Source organism: Octodon degus, unplaced genomic scaffold, assembly GCF_000260255.1.
Source record: "Octodon degus isolate 3935 unplaced genomic scaffold, OctDeg1.0 scaffold00144, whole genome shotgun sequence".
NCBI lineage: Eukaryota > Metazoa > Chordata > Mammalia > Rodentia > Octodontidae > Octodon > Octodon degus.
Genome location: NW_004524720.1, coordinates 7,459,330 through 7,470,001, shown reverse-complemented (window position 1 = coordinate 7,470,001; position 10,672 = coordinate 7,459,330). Strand labels below are relative to the sequence as shown.

Genomic DNA, 10,672 nt, shown 5'->3' with positions numbered 1-10,672 from the left:
CCCAACCCTTACACTTAAAACCACTCTCCAAATTCATCCACCCTTTGTAAATTCTATTCTCTTCTTACAGGAAATGAGAATGCATATAGGAACATTTTTATGTAGGAATGATTGGTCTACTTACTCCTTTTTTCTGTTTCCTCTTTTATTTATTAATTTATTAAATTTTTTTTAAAATTCATTTAATGAGAAAAAAAGATAAAATAGCAATGAAACAGTTTCAAAACAGGTTAGTAGAACAGTTACAATCATTAATATATTGCATATTATTGTCTTCATAGTAGTTAGCCACCGCCCAGGCCCAGCTTGTGTGGGTCATTTTTTTTATTTTAAAGAGAATTTAGAACAGTAAAAACTGTACAGAATTCCAAAACAAAATGATAGGAAATTAACAATATTAGTTTTCATATTATCTTCAAGATAGGTGCTCATATTACCAGATATAGGCATGCAGGATGCAAAATAGAAAAAATAAATTAGGCATTATCTGTTTCTTTAAGAAAACCAATTGTTCCAGAAGATCTCTATAAAATCAATCTAAATCTTTTAGCATAGTGCCTGGCACATTGAAAATAAATGCATTATTATTATTATTTTTTTTTTGCAAATAATAGTGGTTTTTACTTCACACATTGGCTTTTACTCATGTCATTTATTTTCATTGAGGGAATCTTCATCTCATGTGTGTGTGTTTGTGTGTGTGTACACATATGTGTGTTTAACAGAGCATTCTCTGGGTAGACATATATTTTACTTGTTGCTCAGGATGGATGGAACTTACCATACTGGGGATGAAGATTAAGAGATGGTGATCAACATAATCAAGTGATTAGTGAACAGTTGAAAAATAGATCAGTGTTTTTCTAAGGCCAAGTCAGCGCTCATAGCTCATTTATAACTCATCAGTCGGCTCAGACCTGGATCATGAGTCACAGGCACCAGATTCCATTCTCCAGAGCATGGAGTCCTGCTCTGTCTTGGATCCCACCATCTCAGAAGCCACTCTCAGTGAGCAAGTGAAGAGGCTGTCACTGGCCATTTCACGTATAGCACGTCTTGGTTCTCCTTCTCAAATTTCCATCATCCCCCTCCGTGCTTGCCTGTATCATGCACTCCTGTGTGGCCTCTCCATTGGTATTCCCATGGGGATTTCTGACTGATTTCTGGGAAGCCTGAGATGTGACTACATTTTGAAAGTTTAAAAGATTTTGTTACTGCTATATTTAAATTCAGACAAAAGAGAGCCTTGGGTACATGGGTGGTTTTCTTTACTTCAAGCCTGCCAAGTCTATCTAACCTAACAGGATAACATTTCAACTAAAAAAAATCATTTACTATCATGATTCTTGGGAAATGAGAAGAATAAAAGGTTTTGGGATGAAGCCCATGCGATCTAAAAACCACAGATGTGCAAGCTTCAGGAAACTCAACTTGAAAGATACAGTTATTATTAAAGGCCCAGTCAGTATAATAGTCTTGGAACTTCAAGGGAGAGAAGGATATGGGAACTGTCATTTCCCAACTGATAATAATGTGGTTTCAGATTTTAAATATGTGACCATGAAATCCCTGAGTTTGGTGCGTTAGAGGCCAGCCTTCCTAGAGGACACTTTGAAGAGTCATGGGAGATAATAGTGTCTATATGTGAATTCTGGCTTTAAAACAGACTGAGTTCCTAATCATATGTGAACATTTGCTTAGTAATCAGTCACAGCAAGTGATTTTTTTCATACATAAGCTTCAGCTTGTCATGTGAACATTGGAGATATTTAATCTCTGCTTCACAGGATTTTGTCTCTTTTTTTTTAGGATTAGAAGAGTTCATGTGTGTAAAACATTCATCACAGCAAATGGAACTTATTAAGAGCTTAGTAAATGGTAGGGTTTCTTAGATGGTGGCCAACACACATATGCTTGCTAAGTGAAATTAATCAAATATTTATTAAACACCAAGTCTGCACCAAGTCTCTTTGCATCTAGGCACAGGAATTAAGATGATGCAGTGCTGCTTTTGTTTTATACTCAAGATGTTTACTGCCAATGTGTTTTGTTTTTGATCACTTTGTTTTTAAGTCCAAGACACAGATCACATAGAGTGAAAGTTCTACAAGTGCAGAGACTTACAAATTTTACATTAGTGGATACCCAGGATCTTGAAGAGTGCATATACTCACCAAATATACAGAGTCTACTTGTATTAGATACTGTTCTTGGTATTTGGGATACATTACTATGCAAACTAATAAGAAATATCTGCCATCAGCAGCTTACATCTGAGTGAAGCTACTTAATTACAGTCATCAAAATTTTGTGATAATCAATTTTTGACACATTTGTAGAAAATTATCTGAAAGAGAAGAGGCAATTTAGAAGTAGTACTGTTCTTGATAGTGTGATGCCACTTGTAAGCCACCACCCCAGGTGTGTGGCTTAAAAGGCCACCAAGGCTTCTTGAAGCTTTTATGAGTGATGTGTGACTGCAAGGACTAAGGACATATCTGGTTAATTTGAGGAAATGGGCTTCATATTGACAGAGCTTAGGATACCTGGTCCCAGTCTACCAGATTGCTTCTTGGGTCTTCACTGTAGGAGGCAGTACTAGAGCAAGCATGGAGGCCGGAAGGTCTACCAACTTGTTCTGAGCAGTCAGTGTGTATCCATTGTGCTTGGCGATATGCTCTCTGCAGGGAGCGTGTGCCTCATCCACCAAGAAAGCTGCCAGCATTCACAATTGGAACATAAACAAGCCAGCAGTTTCTGATTAATGCAGATTGGAACTATTCAAACAGTCACAAAAAGAGATCTTTCCCCTGAAGGAATTTACATGTGAAGAGAGACTAAGATGGGAAATAAACATTTCTATAATGATTAAAGATAATTGGCTTGAAAGGATGCCTCTGAAAGAAATGCTTTCTGGTTTTAGTTCCAATCTATTTCTGGACAAGCCTGTTTTTCATAAGACTTGTAACTGCAAACAGATACTGCCCTTTCATTGGAAACAGATGGCAAAGGACATAATTAAAGAAGTATGCACTGGCATCTCAAATAACTGCTTTCAATTACAGCATTTCAAGAGTATTAAGGAGAAATATTTTAAACAAGACCACTGCAAAAATAGATTTTGTCATTAACTTTGAAATAATATTTGACTTAAGACTGAAATTTCCATGTGCCAGGTCTGGGTTTCACAGGCTGATGCTGATTGGAGAAGGTGAAATTGAATCATGTGGTCCTATCATTTAGGGGGAAAATCTTATTTTTTTATGTTAGAAGACAAAAATATTTTTTCTCTGGTAAGGTTCATATTTTATTTTGCATTTGAATTTCAGTTATGTTTCACAACCTTGAGAAACTTGCACAGTGATACTATTCCAGTGCTGAGTTCAGTGTTATCCATGTGAATCTGTGGGTTCAGTCTGTGTATGTAGGCCTGCACCCCACCATCAAGCATGTTTACACACCCTGCAGCCCACATTGTTAAAAATACATGAAATTCATGCTGAAAGAGATATGTAAAACCACAAAAGTATGTAATGTATAAATTTGGCAGATTGTGTGTGCTGGGACATTTAAAATCAGTGATTTGCTTACAATAAATTTTCCTCAGTAGGTAATTTTAGCGGATGTTATAATAATTATAGCATAGCTACATAGAATGTCCACTTAAAAATGCTTCACATGCATCATCCTATATAACACTTGAAATGATATTTACTTCATTTAATAAAATAGTCCTTGGGCATGTAACATATGGCAGGCACCATTCCAAAAAGTACAACAATGAGTAAGACAAATGTTCATTTGCCCTCTTAAAGCTGATGACCAAATGATGGTTAGAGACAAGTGAATAGGCAATTATAACCCAGGATGGTAAGTGCAATGGAGAAAAGCAGTCAGGATAGCATAAAAAACTGAATAGGGATGCTTTACCTAATTATTTTCAACTTAATATTAGAAAAAAAAGAGTAAAGCAACCAACAACATACTGTCTTTGCTATTGATAGACTGGCGGTTCCAAATGACTTTAGCAGAGGTCAAGCCAATTCATTGATTGCTGACAACCATGAGTTGTCTAGTAAGCATAAAATAAACTTGCTTTTGATTCTATGTACACATATGCATACAAAGTATGTACACACACCTAGAGATGGAGAGACAAAGGCAGAACACACATGAACCATACTACCTTTGACTCACTTTTTGACTCACTAATCAGAGGTGTGTGGACCTTCAGCTCAAATCATTATGCTAAGATGCAAGAACTTGCCCATCTGCCTTTAACTAAGAGTCTGTACACCTTGAAAACGAACGTAGGGTGATGGTGAATAACAGGCAAGGCTACAGAAACATTAGTCAGTTCTCACACCCATCTCATCTGAGTAATGAGTCAAATGCTGCAGTTGGATGTTCAGTATTTTTTTTTAACTTAGAATAATTATGTTCTAAAACTGTACTTATTTCCTTCAAAGTTTTACTCAATGTTCAAAATCTCCATGAAGATGTTCAAATTAGTCCTACCCAATTAGCTTCTCATTTTGGATAACTTCTATCACTCATAGTGAGGGGGTATGTGTGTGTCTTATACACTTTTCCTATGTTTGTGGGGGTGAACAGAGACAGTACCACAAATGCTTATGCATTTATTTCAAAATATACCACAGATAAAAGAGTAAAAGAACCAATGACATATTGTCTTCACTTTGTACACAAAGTATTAAAAAGAAAATGTGACATAAACAGTAATCATGTTTTGCTAAACAATCAGATGATAGTATTGCTAATCTGAGGCAGGAAATTGAAAGCAGACAAATTCTGGACTCTGGTTAAGGAAAGATTGTAGGGGTTTAGAACCTTAAATGATGATTTTTTTAAAAAAAATTGAATGATAAATGTCCTTTCACTAAAAAATTATAAATTCCTCAAGTGAAGTCAGACATGGTGAAGTAAATCTGTAACCTCAGTATGTGGAAGCTTGAAGCAGAAGGATCATAGTGAGTTTGAGACCAGCCTAGACTACATTGTAAGTTCAAATCCATTCTAAGACACTGTCTCCAAAAACCAAACCAAACCAAACCAAAACAAAAGTCTTTAAGTAAGGATATGTTTTAGCTCAAGTTTGGGGCATTGACAGTAGTAGGTTGAGTGAAGGGCCCCAATTCTTCATGCCATGCAATGGCCTTGTCATCATAAGCAATGACTGAATTGGGAGGCTTTACCCAATTGTCTTCAACTTATTGTTAGAAAAAAAAAAAAAAGAAAAGAAAAAGAGTAAAGCAACCAACAGCATATTGTCTTCGCTATTTATAGACTGGTGGTTCCCAATGACTTTAGCAGAGGTCAGGCCAATTCTTTGATTGCTGACACCCATGAGTTGTCTAGTAAGCATAGAATAAAGATCTTTTTATTCTATATACACAACATACACATACGAAGTATGTACACATACCTAGAGACAGAGAGACAAAGGCAGAACACATATGAACCACACTACCTTTGACTCACTTGAAAGAGCCATACTACCTTTGATACCCTTGCTTGCCATGCTTTGGGCTTCATGCTGTGTATTGCTTTGACTCCACGAGCAAGAGTGACAATGGAGGCATTTCATACCAAGTCCTTAGGAACCCTTCTACACTTCTTGTTCCCTCCTGCCTCTGGTCTTACCATGGAGAGGTATGCTTTGGTTGGCTTTCTGGTTCCAGGACAGTGACAGATATGTGAATCTGAGCCAACTCATCTGTCTGGCCTGTTTGTCTTGGGAAGCAAAGCCAAATAGCAACAGGAAGCACATCTACCCCACTGCTCCAGTCTCACTCCAAGCTCAGCCCACTCATAGACCTGTGAAAATAAATGACTGTTCTTTTAGGTGGCTGAGTTTCAGGTGATTTGTTACTCAGGTAATTTCAGAAAAAACTGATAATTTTTTGAGCAAGAAATGGTGATGTATAGAACTTAGAAGGAAACAGAGCTATAGACAGGATTCATACCAGCTACCTGTACCTCATTCTCCACAGTCTGTAAGCAGAGGGAGCTATTGTATAAGTACTTGGCCTAGGCAGAGGCTAGCTGCTTTCCTTGGTGTGGCAGAATTTAATGTTCTCTTGCTTGATCAGAAATTTGGCTTTTAAAAATTCAGTTTGGGAAATGAGAGGGCTATTTTTTCTAGTTCATAAATAGTCTAATTAAGTTGAAAATGGTCTAGGATAAGTAGATTAATGTTGGAACATCTATGCTTACTATATTCTAAAATATCAGGTAAGCTTCTTGATTATAAAACATATTTCCAATCATCCCTTTGCCTAGTTCAGTATTTGGTAATCATAAATTTAATAAACTGTACTAAAGGGCTAAACATAAAAGGCTCCTGAATTGCAGGGCCGTGTTTCAGAATCTGGATAACCAGTGAAACATTCCGCTTCTCAATTCACCCATGAAACTCAGGGCTCTCTAATTTCATCATGTCTTGCTTTCTCCCCCTAAAGTATTAGATTTAGGTATAACTCCTAAAGATAGATGCTGACAGTTTGAATGATATATCCTCTCTGCATCAACACCTGAATTGAGAAATCTAGCCACCTATAGGGAATAAAAGTTGATTACTTCAACTAACATGCACTGAAGACACATGATTTGTATTCAAACTATAGTGTCCAGTCTTTTCATAAACCAGTGGGGGCCTGGGTAGATAGCTCAGTGAAATAAGTGCCTGCTTGCAAGTGCAAAGTTCTGAGTTCAGTTCCTGGTGCTGAAAAATAAAAAAGTAAAAACAAACAAACAAACAAAAAAAAACAATGGTATTTGTCCTCTAACTTTGATGTTAGAAAAATTCACTGAACATATATGCGCTTATAAATACTGTCTAGAAAAGCAAATAAAATTTCCTATCAGATCATTTGGATTACATTGAAGCCTTACATCTAGGAAAAAAATGATAATAACAATAGATACATAGAATGCTTACTGAACCTTTGCAACCAATAGGCACTCTGCTAAGTGCTTTACTTGCATTTTATTCATTTAAACCTTGCAAAATCCTAAGAGGTAGTAACTATTATTAAGTCAAAGTCCTCAAGCCACTTGCAGTTATGAACAAATAAAGTGAAAACTGAACAGTGTACATCAGAGTTCGTGGCCATTGTTTCTCATTATTTTGCCACAAGGTGTCAGTTGAAAGCATGATTTCAGGTATTTTTATTTAAAGATAGGAATCTGCTCTCTACATACTTATTTTTTCACAATTAGGCCATAGTTGAAGTCTACTCTACCCTGTTTTTCTTTTCTTTTCTTTCTTTTTTTTTTCAGTAGCGCACATTGAACTCAGAACCCTGTGCTTCCCAGGCAAGTGCTTGTTCTACTGAGCTATCTCCCTGCCCCAGTCTGTCTTGATAGAGCTCTAAAAACATAACCTCAAACTATAGCAAAGGGAAGCCCTGTCTTTTCTTATTTACCCTCTACCTTATAATTTCATTAAAGGATTATCCTTCTTGAAACTTTCAAGCAGAAAAAAACATAGCAAAATATTAGAAATACAGAAAATTTAATTTGTTATCAAGCGCTTCATAAAGAAATAGGAATTAAAAACTATGAGAGCCTTTCCCATATGAGATCCTTATCTATACCATAACTGTTGATTTAAAAATAAATCTCACATGTTTAATTTTAATAATTTTCTCTTTCTGAAAGTAAAAAGTATTCCCTATAAATTAGCTGAGACCAGGAAGAGTAAGTCACTGTCGTAGTCTCACCAAAGTTTTGAAGAAAGCCTACTTTACTAGCTTTCACAGGGCAAGATAGTTTTATCCTATTGATGTGATGATTCATGAACTTTAAAAAAAGAACAAACTTTTAAGGCTATGAGGGAAGTATTACTTTATTCTATTTAGAGAATCTTGGGAGATTTTTCCCCCCTTGGCAAATGCCACAAAGAGACATTTCTCATGAAAATTTAACTGAGAGGCAGGCTGTAGCAAGTTAAGGATAGCCTCTGGGAATAGTTACGTGAGGGAGTGTGGAGCTAGGACCAGTAATTATGAGAAACCATGGAAAAAGTGGAGAGTACATACATATAAATACAAAAAAAGGAAGGGGTCAAGAGACAGGGGACGGTGGACAGTAAGAGAAGACAAATAAGATGAAAAAGGAATTCAGATGTATTATATACATGTACCAACTCCCCACAAAGAATGTGAACACTATATACTGCACACTTCTACTAAACATTTTTTAAAATTCTGAAAATAATATTGTACATGACTGATGGGAAAATAATAAATGCTTTTAAAATAGTTTTCACCATATAAACACCATAGCATGCATTTGTATATGGTATATAAAGGTACCTTGGACATATCATTAAAAATATATTGAAAAATCTGTCATATCACTTAAAACGACTCTGGACAGACAGCCCTGAAATTTGAAACTTGGACCTTCACTGATAGTGTGAGTGACCTTTAGTACTATAGAGGCTATAAAATAATATGTATGAAAGTGCATAGTATTTATAGTGGAAACAAGAATACCTGTTAGGACCAAAAGAAAACAACAACAACCACAAAAAAACCCCACAACTCTTTTCCAACATAAAGCAGCCAGGTGTGAGGGTACATGCCTATAATCCTAGGAGGATCATTGCAAGTTTAAGGGCAGCCTCAGTTACATAGTGAGTTCAAGTTCAACCTGAATTACACGGAAAGCCTGTTACAGACAAACAAGCAATACCCATTAATGGCCAACAAAATTTGAAATAAAATGTCAGATCTCAGATTTCTAACAATCAGTTACTTGATTAACTTTGGGGAGGATAATAGGGCTTGTGTCACAGAGTTGCAAATACATAATGTGAATCTCTGGAGTGCCAACAGTAAACACAACCCTTGCTTAAGAAGTGGTGTTGAAGGAAATGGAGGTTATTTCGTAGGCATAAACAATAAGGCAGAACAGTAGGAAAAACTACCAAAGTTTCTCACACAAGTTCAGGCTCCAGATATATTTGAGCAAGTGAACCAAGAAAATAAGAAATTGTGGGGGTCAGATTTACTTTCCAAGTTTTGCTTTGCTTGTAGGGCCTGAGTATAGCCTTTCCAAGCCTTATCAGTGAAAAGAGAACAAAAATATTTACACTGCAATCCATTTTAAACATTATAGATGACGTGAAAAATTCCTTGTAGACATCTGATACTAGAACCCATTGTCTGAGGACTTCCTTCAAAGCAGAAATGAACCTTATGTATCTTTATGTTCATTGTGTTTAGCACAATGCCTGTCATATATTAGGTATAATAAGTCTTCATTGAATGGATGAATAAGTAAAAAAGCTTGTTTGATGTTCTTGCTGTAGGCTCTAACTGCCATCAGATGGGGATTTTTGCCACTTTGGATGAAAGATTGCCACATAAATCACCAAATGAACACCACCTTCAACTTCAGAACATATCTTCAAGATAAGACAAAACAAAACAAAATGAACTATACTATATTATACTATACTATACTATACTATACTATACTATACTATACTATACTATACTAATTAAACTACAACAGCCAAAATTGGCTGGCAAAGGTATTGGCTATGAGTGATACATTAAAATTAGCTATCAGTGATACATTTAGGTCCCACATAAATTTAAGATCTATTTATTGTTTTGGACTCAATTTAGTGTTCGTTTTCCAGGGGTCATGACATCTGACAAGTCACTCTGGGAAAATTAGATACTCTTTTGAACTTAATTTTCTTATTCATAGATAATTTACTTAATGATTGATGTGAAGACTAAATGAGACAGTATATGTATAGTGCCTGACACAGACCAGGTAAAGAATGTTCTAAAATGAAGTATAAAACATCAGAGTTCAAGATTCTTCTATTATATTTGATTTTCAAAGAAAAGAAACATGTCTTATTGAGAACAACTTTGCATATGCATGCCTTGGTTCCTAGCATAATTTAGGCCAAATAGTATATATGTAATCAAAGCTTGTAGAGGTGGATTGATTCCAACTTCTATTCATATTAGAAGTTAATTGAGAGTGTACTGTAGGAAACTGTAATTTTATGTATTGGAAACATAACTGACTTCAAAAAATAAGGTGTACCAAGAAACTTTTCCTGGGCCAGCCAAATAGCTCAAAAGATTAAAGCTCCTGCAAGCAAGTGCAGGGGCTGGGGGTTTGATCCCCATGCCTGCTGTGCTGGCCCTGCTGCTGGGGCATGTTGAGATGGAAATTATGGCATGTGCCTATAATCCCAGTGCTTGGGAGGAGGTTGTAAACAGGAGAATCACTATGAGTCTGATCTTATAGTGAGACCTGAAACACCCAGTAGACTCTTCCCTAAAATACAGAAAAAAAATTTTCTCCCTTTTAATATTTTCAATATTATTAGAGCAATTGTTTAAAAAAAAGACATAGACCTAATATCTCTTCAATTTTGTGAAGCTTTAGACAAACTGATTGTTTAGGATGGTTTCATATACAAACAGTGGAAAATACAGATGAAAGTGATTGCAGTGAGATGACCGGGGCCCTCTGGATCCTGAATAGACCCAGAATGTAGGCCCAGCGAGTGAGTGAGATGACCAAGGGCCCGTGGGTCCTGAATAGACCCAGAGCGCAGGCCCAGTGAGTGAGTGAGAGGTCCTGGGGCCACAGGATTCTGAACAGACCCAGA

The 10,672-nt window shown here is 36.3% G+C and overlaps 1 pseudogene; it reads left to right on the top strand.

Annotated features, from left to right (window-relative positions):
• Window positions 1–959: 959 nt before the first annotated feature.
• The window catches only part of LOC101570483, an 18,114-nt pseudogene continuing 8,401 nt past the window's right edge, over window positions 960–10,672 (top strand).